Raw genomic sequence first — 8,430 nt, forward strand, 5'->3', positions numbered from 1 at the left:
AATGCTTCAACTGGATTTGCTGCCTCTCTTGTGGCCTTGCTCTCGGCCTATGACCTCATACAAGCTCTGGGGACACCTCTGGTCCTGGCCTGCTCCTAGCCTGGGTGAGCCCCACCATGGGCACCAGGCACGGACAGTTCCACCTGGGCCTGATCTTAGAACAAACACTTTTGGTGGGAAGCCATCTTCTCTGTGTCCCAGGGTACCAGTGCCACACCACAGCCCCAAAGAAGCACTACAAGCATCGCTGGCCTAATAGATGTGTTGAAGGAAAGGACAAGACAGGGGCTGGAGGAATGACTGCGGACTGACACAGCACAAGCGCCACACACATGGTGTTGGTATAGCCAGAGCCAGGGCACCCCCAGTCAGCACAATAACCACATTACCCTTCTTCAAGATACCACGGGCCTTGCCAACATTCATGGCCAAGTTCACCAGGAGGTCGACATCCTCATCCTAGGCCTCTTGGATAGGGTCCTTACATACCACGGGAAAGATGCTGCGGTACAGGTGGTTCTCTGTCATGGCAACGGTAGGGGTGCGAGGGCGGTATCTAACTACTTGGTGAGCAGACCTGCCAGACTTGATCAGCACGATTATGGCCCCACTGCAGCCCTTGAAGAAGGCCTCTAGGGCGCCCATGGTGGCGGCTTCTGTGGGGGTTGCTGGTAATGGGCACCAGGCGGAGGAGGTCCTCAAATAATTACAAGTGGTAGATGGCAGCCTCTGCCTCACGGGCAATCAGGAGCTGCGTGCAGACGGCCTCCAGTGGCATCACCCTTGCCTGTCTCTCCAGATAGCATGGTGCAGTCCACTCCATCCAGGACTGCGCTGGGCACATCACTGCCCTCAGTGCCAGTGGGGCCTGGCTTCTTCTTCTTCTTCTTTTTTAAAGATTTATTTATTTATTTGAAAGTCAGAATTACACAGAGAGAGGAGAGGCAGAGAGAGAGAGAGAGGTCTTCCATCTGCTGGTTCACTCCTCAATTGGCTGCAATGGCTGGAGCTGCCCCAATCCAAAGCCAGGAGCCAGGAGCTTCTTCTGGGTCTCCCATGTGGGTGCAGGAGCCCAAGGACTTGGGCCATCTTATACTGCTTTCCCAGGCCATAGCAGAGAGCTGGATTGGAAGTGGAGCAGCCAGGTCTCAAACTGGAGCCCATATGGGATGCCGGTGCTTCAGGCCAGGGAGTTAACCCACTGCTCCACAGCGCAGGGGCCGGGCTTCTTGATCATGGTCTCCAGCATCTGCGTGGCACAGAGGACAGACATCCTAGCACAGTTACATTGCCCAATCATCATCTCCTGGGCAAGGAAGACCTTCTCTGCAGGAATCTCAATGCCGAGATCACCGTGAGCCACCATGATCCCATCACTGGCCTCCAGGATCTCGTCAAACCTGCATACTCTCTCATGGTTCTCAAGTTTGCTGATGATCTTGATGTTCTCCCCTTTCTCTCCCAGGGCCTTCCTCAGTTCAAGATGTTAGCTGCTTTCCCGATGAAAAAGGCAAATACCATGTCTACATCCTGCTCCACTCCAAACCTCACATCCTGGGTGTCCTTTCTGACGTGTCAGGAGGGTCCCCAGCAGCCCAAGGAAGATTCACACCCTTCTTGCTGTGCAAGAAGCCACCGTTCTCTACCTCTCTCTACCTGCAGGGAGATGAGGCCATCGTCCTCTTAGATCTTGCTGCCCACGCCCACCACCTTGCGCATGTTCTTGTAGTCCAGCCACAGGATGCTCTTTTCATCCTTCACGTTATCCAGCGTGATCCTGAGCGCCGTTCCCTTCTTCGGCTCCACCTCCGCTGTGCTGCTGCCCTTGATGAGCCCTGTTTGAGTCTCGGGTCCCTTGGTGTCCTGAGCCACAGCGACGGGCCAGTAGAGGATGCGCTCCTAAGCACAGCTTTCCATGGCCTTGCGCATATTCTTGACGGTTTCAGCGTGGTGCTCCAGAGTTCCGTGGGAGGAGTTCATACATGCAACTTTCATTCCAGACTTAATCATCCCCTTCAGCAGCTCCACTGATTGAGAGGCAGGGCCGAGGGTACAGATGATGCCGTGTTGCGGGCTGTGATGGGTGCGGAGCCGATGTCCGGGCGGCACATGTGCTCCAGGAACATGTGTGCCATGGCTATATGCAGCTGCTGCGTCTGAATGCAGGCAGTCCCGGCTTCACTGTGGGGCTTTGACATGGCTTCTGAGGTCTTGGGTCTCAGAGACTCACTCCGACTCCGCAGCCGCGTGTGCATGTCTGGGGCTTGCGCTCATGGCTCTTTCTCCTTCACTCTTTTCTTTCTGCCTTTGCCTTTACTTCTGCCTCTCCCTTTCTGGCTTTCAAATGAACAAATAAATCTTAAAAAAATCGAATATTATAGGAACCCTTGCATGACAGATAATTGATAAAATATACTTGAATATATATAAACATTTATCTTTGTTAGGAGAGAGAGAGAGAGAGAGAGAGAGAAAGAGAGAGAGAGAGAAATCCCAGCTGCTGATTCACTCCCCAAATGCCTGCAACAGCCAGTGTTGTGCCATGCTTAAGCCAGGTGCCTGATACTCAATCTGGGTCTCCCAGTGTCCACATTAGCAGGAAGCTAAAATTGGAAGTGGAGCTGGAATTGAAAAGGGTACTCCTATAGAGGTCATAGGTGTTCCAAGGGGTGTCTTAACTACTGCACCACGTGCCTGCCCCAATACATTCTTTGAGAACAGGCTTCCTTAAGCATGTAACTCTGTGTTAGTTCCTCCCATGTATTTGAAGCTTTCTGCCATCATAGTGTTTATTGTAGTATATTTACTTGGCTGGTGGTTTTCTTTTCTCTTTTCATTTTTTTTTTAAAGATTTATTTATTTATTTAATGTCAGAGTTACACAGAAAGAGAAGAGGCAGAGAGAGAGATCTTCCATCTGCTGGTTCACTCCCCAGTTGGCCACAATGGCCAGAGCTATGCCGATCCGAAGCCAGGAGCCAGGAGATTTTTCCTGATCTCCCATGTGGGCGCAGGGGCCCAAGGGCTTGGGCCATCTTCTGCTGCTTTGCCAGGCCACAGCAGAGAGCTGGATCCAAAGTGGAGCAGCTGGGACTCAAACTGGCTCCCATATGTGATGCTGGCACTGTAGGCTGTGGCTTTACCTGCTTCGCCATAGCGCTGGCCCCTCTCGTTTTATTTTTAAATTAACCAAATTGAAGGACTTTCTTTTACATCATGATATCTCCAGGGTTGAGCTATGTTCTGGGTAGAAGTAGACATTAAATAAATATTTGCTGTGTTGAGTTACCTTCTTGCATTGAACAAAACCAATAAGAAATTATAATTCTATTAGAGTCCAGTTCTGAAAAGGCATGGCACTGAGTGCTGTAGTAGTGATAGTATGGAATACTAAATAAAGAATAAGATTGCTACTTTTATGCAGAGTATTATGCAATTGGCCATGATAGATGTAAACTCAGGGAGTACAACTCCTTTACATATTTCCAAACATGCATTACAGAAGAAAATTGCTATAGGAATTCTCTGAATATGTAAATTGAAGCTTAGAAATTCTGATATTTAGAAAATTCTGATATTTAGAAAAAACTGATATTTCCTTTAAAATTCTGCAAATGTTTATTTTCTTGAGAATATATCATACTATTTTCATGAAAATAAAATCCAGTTCTAGTGTGGAAAGTGGAGAAATTATACACAAAACTAAATTGAGTGTAGTTCAGTTCTGCTAAGTATTGCTATTTCTCTCACATCTAGTTACCATTCTCAGTATTGAGGAAGTTTAGCCTTTGCTCTTGAGTAAACTTGATTATTGGGAGAAAGGGAGACACAGTGTCAGGTAATTTCAGTACAAGATGATAATTCCAGTGAACACACTCATAGGTATAATAGTAGGGCCCGGGTTTGTTTAAATACCTATGTGTATTTAGAAAAAACATATAACAAGATAATTATTTTTAGCAGTTCAAAAATAGTAAATGAAGAAAATTAAACATATGCATATAATAATTATATTTCATTTAAATTTTATCTTTTCTGATATTTACAAAGTGCAAACTTGCCACTTCTCCAAAATCTTTCTCTTATTTGGTAAAACATAGATATCTCAAAAGCTGTAGTGGCAATGGAGTTCATAGCAAAATGCAATCACAGTGCTAACATAATTAGAGCATATGAATCTTTGCTATATGGATTAACATTCATCAAAAGTGTATATTATAGACAGGCTTCCTTTCCTGTACTTTAATCACATTATGCCATAAGGGTAGAAATTAACCAGAAATTGAATAATGGTAAACAATAATAGTTTAAGGCTATTCGAAGAATTATGCAGAGGGGATTCCCTGAAAAACATCTATAATTTACACAATTATAAATATTGCAAGACTCTTTTCTTTCTTTTGAGTTCTTTCCAATATTACAAAGGCAATAATCAACACAACTAGGCTATCTCCTTTTTCTTTTGTATTGGTGAACTTAGAAGACTTTGTTTTAAAATTAATATTGAAGCTTTTATTTTTTGTGAAATAATTCATAATTTTGGACAATTGTCTTCCCTTAGATACATAATTAGTGAAAACATAGCATGATCTAACATGCCAGTAATGTCATATATAGGAAAAAGGCACGAGTAACATCATTCTCTATATCTATGTATATGCTTTGGGAAGACAAGTATTTTCCATTTCCCTTTGTAACAACCTCAACAACAGATTTAAACAAATAGCATTTCCCCAGGAAGCAAGGCTAATTTATGGCAACCTTAAAAATGCATGTTGCCAGCCAGCAGCACTGCACATATAAAATGAGGTTGAATGAATTGGAGGTCAACTTGATACCAATGCCCCAGCAGGGAGCTGGCTGGCACATTCATACAGATTTCCCTGACACAACCTATTACTGCTGTACAGATTTCCTTGCCCCGTGACTACTTTCTCTTTCCAAAAACAACAACTTGAGATCAGCTATATCTTTTCAATGATGTAACATTCTAAGTAATGTCTCATATGAGAGGTATTCATATAAAAGTTATTCTGTCGGAACATCAGTGATGTGATAAATTGACAGCCCTATCAAGAGATCCGCACAATTAGTTCCAATAATTTCTTGATATTTAAGTTACAGAACAAATACATAGGTGGGCAGTTCATCTCAAACAATATTTTAAAATAAATGCTTTTCCATCTTCATAGAAAATGTTTGCAAGCCACAAAATTAATAACTTACAAAATTAATCAACTTACAAAGCTAATTAAAAATCATAAACCGCCTAATATAATGAATCATGTGTAAAGTTTTATACAAGAAGATATACCAATGTCTAATAAATATGTAAAACTTTATTCAATCACTGGTCATTATAGAAATACAAATCTTAAAACATGAGATGTTACGGGGATGGCTCTGTGACAAAATAAGTTAATCCTCCTCCTGTGGTGCCAAGCTTCCCACATCCATGCTGGTTTGAATCCTGTCCTCTGCACTTCAAATCCAGCTCTCTGTTGACGGCCTAGGAAAGGAATGGAAGATGGCACAGATGCTTGGGACCCTGCACCCATGCGGGAGATATGGAAGAAGCTCTTGGCTTCAGATTAGCCCAGCTCCAGCCATTGCAGCTATTTAGGTAGTGAACCAGAGGATCAAAGACAGAGAGATCACTCTCTGTCTCTCCCTGTTTCTGTCTGTAACTCTGCCTCTCAAATAAATAAATACATCTTTTAAAAACGAGATACTTATTAGATACTTATTAGAATTGTGTAGAATTAAAAAAATAAACACACTCTGTATAGGCAAAGACAGAAAAACTTCAATACTTATACACTGTTTGCAGAAAAACAAAATCATACAATCACTTGGGAAAATCATTTGGTAATTTATTAAAAATGTAAATGGATGTATGCATAGATTATTCAGATTTTCTACTCATAGATATTTGTTTAAGATATTTGTTTAAGAGAACTAAATGGATGTTTACATATAAACACTTCTATATGAAAGTTCATATAAGATTTGTATAATAGCAAAAAACAAGTGAATTGATACATTTTTGTACATCCATACAAAATAATATAGAATAAAAAATTAATGAAGCATGCAACTGGATGGATATGAAAAAACGTCGAGTGGAGGGAGTTACACACTTGCATGCACAAAACGTGCATACTGTTTGATATCATTATATAAAACTTTAGAAAATGAAAATAGAGTAACAAAAAGCAGGCCAATGGTTCCTTGTAGAGGAAACAAGATTGGAGAGGACGGCAGGAGAAGTATTACACAGGGATGTGTCTTTTATTCTGAAGATTTATTTATTTGAAAGAGTGATGGAAATAGAGGGAAAGACAGAGACGAGAGAGATTTCCATCCACTTGTTTACTCCCCAAATGTCTGTGACAGCATGGCTAGGCCAGGCCAAAGCCAGAAGCCAGGAATGACATCCCTGCTATATGAATGACAGACTCTCAACTATGTGGGTCATCATCTACTGCTTCTTGGGATTTGCATTAGCAAAAGCTGAATCAGAAGTGTGAAGTTGCTGGGACAAGAACCAGGCATTACAACATTGGATCCAGGCATACCAAGTGGTGACTGAACTCATTGAGCTACAACAACCATCATGGAGAAATTTTTAGAATAATGCAGCAATACACACACACACACACACATCAACTTTGATGAAGTATTTATAATTATATATCATTGGCTCATTTGTAGTCACTATTTATATATTATGCATATTTATATATATACATATGTCATCTTATGTTGAGAGTTTCACCAATTTGTCAAATTATGCTTTAAATACATGCATTTTAGTCTTCATAAGAAACACAAATGGAGAGAATTCCAACATGGCAAATGAGGGAAAGGCATAATGTTCTAGGCTAGTGGTAAATAGAAAAACAAAAGTGGAGGAAGAACATTCTCAGGGGAGAGTTAGAGAGAAAACCACAATGGGGATTCCTTTTTTTTTTTTTTAATTTGACAGGTAGCATTATAGACAGTGAGAGAGAGAGACAGAAAGGTCTTCCTTCCGTTGATTCACTCCCCAAATGGCCGCTAGGGCCAGCGCTGCGCAGATCCGAAGCCAGGAGCCAGGTGCTTCTTCCTGGTCTCTCATGCGGGTACAGGGGCCCAAGCACTTGGGCCATCTTCCACTGACCTCCCGGACCACAGCAGAGAGCTGGACTGGAAGAGAAGCAACCAGGACTGGAACCCAGTACCCATATGGGGTGCTGGCACCGCGGGCGGAGGATTAACCAAGTGAGCCACAGCGCCAGCCCCGCCATGGGAATTCCAAAGAAGGAGGAAGAACACCATGATCAGTGTGGAAGGTGCAGACATGCAGCATGAGCATGGACACAACAAATGACCCCAGGAAAGGAGAGCCAGAGAAAGCGCCAGCTTTGGAGACTGAGGTAGGATCAGACCGCAGCAAAACCATGCCACTGGTGATATAACTGGAAGGGAGAATTTGGCATGATTCTGGTCTGGAGCCCCAGAGGTTATTTCTCTCTCAACATCCTCCCAACAGTGAAGCCAGGAAACTAGCTGGGAGAGGGGAGATAGCATTTTGCAAATAAGCAGAAGTTGTGATAGTTCTTGTGCATGCACCCAGCGACTGACCAGAGCAAGACCGCATCTTATCAGCAGTAGCTTTGACAGGAGCTGGGGTTTATGCACCCAGCTACTAAAGAGGAAAAGGCAACATTGTGAACTGAGTAGGGACTGTGGCCCACAGATCTTGTGGATGCATGTGACCCAGGGATTCTACCAGCTGGAAAAAATCCATGTTACTCACTGACTTTGAGTCTGTCTAGGAGGATTGACAGAGGGGTGAGAACCCACTTAAGACTGTGAGGTGTCCACAGCCTCTCAATATATCACAGGCTCCAGTGCTCAAACTGCCTACGTGGAGCACCCACAGGCAGCTGGCTCTTGGAGTCTCTGCCTCTCTGTGGATGGGACAGACTAGCAGGGTGGAGCAGATCCCTTCCACCTCAGGACTTTGGGAGCCTTGTGTGATGAGACTATGGAAACTTTGTGACTGCATGAAAGGGTGCAGAGTATAGCTGTGTCTCAGTGCAATAAATGTGAGTGGCTCCATAGGCTCAGAACTCTCTGATTGCCTGGGGTAGATAACTGCAATGGGATTTGTGCTCACACTGAGGACTGCACAGATCATTTGTGTGGTTCATAAAGCAATGCGATGAGTATCAGCCCCACTGTGGTCTAACACCAAAGGATTGATCACCTTGGATGAAACGAGATGTGAGTGTGATTAGGCCAACAGAGGTGATCATACTGCTCTTTCTGCCAAAAAGGGGAGATCTGCTATACCCAACTGGGGTGTCACCCTGACTACTCATCCACCCTGAATCACTGGCCACAGCTTCCTGGACACATCCAGCACACACCCCTGGGTATTCAC

At 43.6% G+C, this 8,430-nt stretch overlaps 1 pseudogene; it reads right to left on the bottom strand.

Moving 5' to 3' along the window:
• Window positions 1-235: 235 nt before the first annotated feature.
• Window positions 236-2,210, bottom strand: LOC133765278 (pyruvate kinase PKM-like; annotated as a pseudogene).
• Between the last annotated feature and the right edge of the window lie 6,220 nt (window positions 2,211-8,430).

This window comes from Lepus europaeus, chromosome 8 (genome assembly GCF_033115175.1).
Source record: "Lepus europaeus isolate LE1 chromosome 8, mLepTim1.pri, whole genome shotgun sequence".
Classification (NCBI taxonomy): Eukaryota; Metazoa; Chordata; class Mammalia; order Lagomorpha; family Leporidae; genus Lepus; species Lepus europaeus.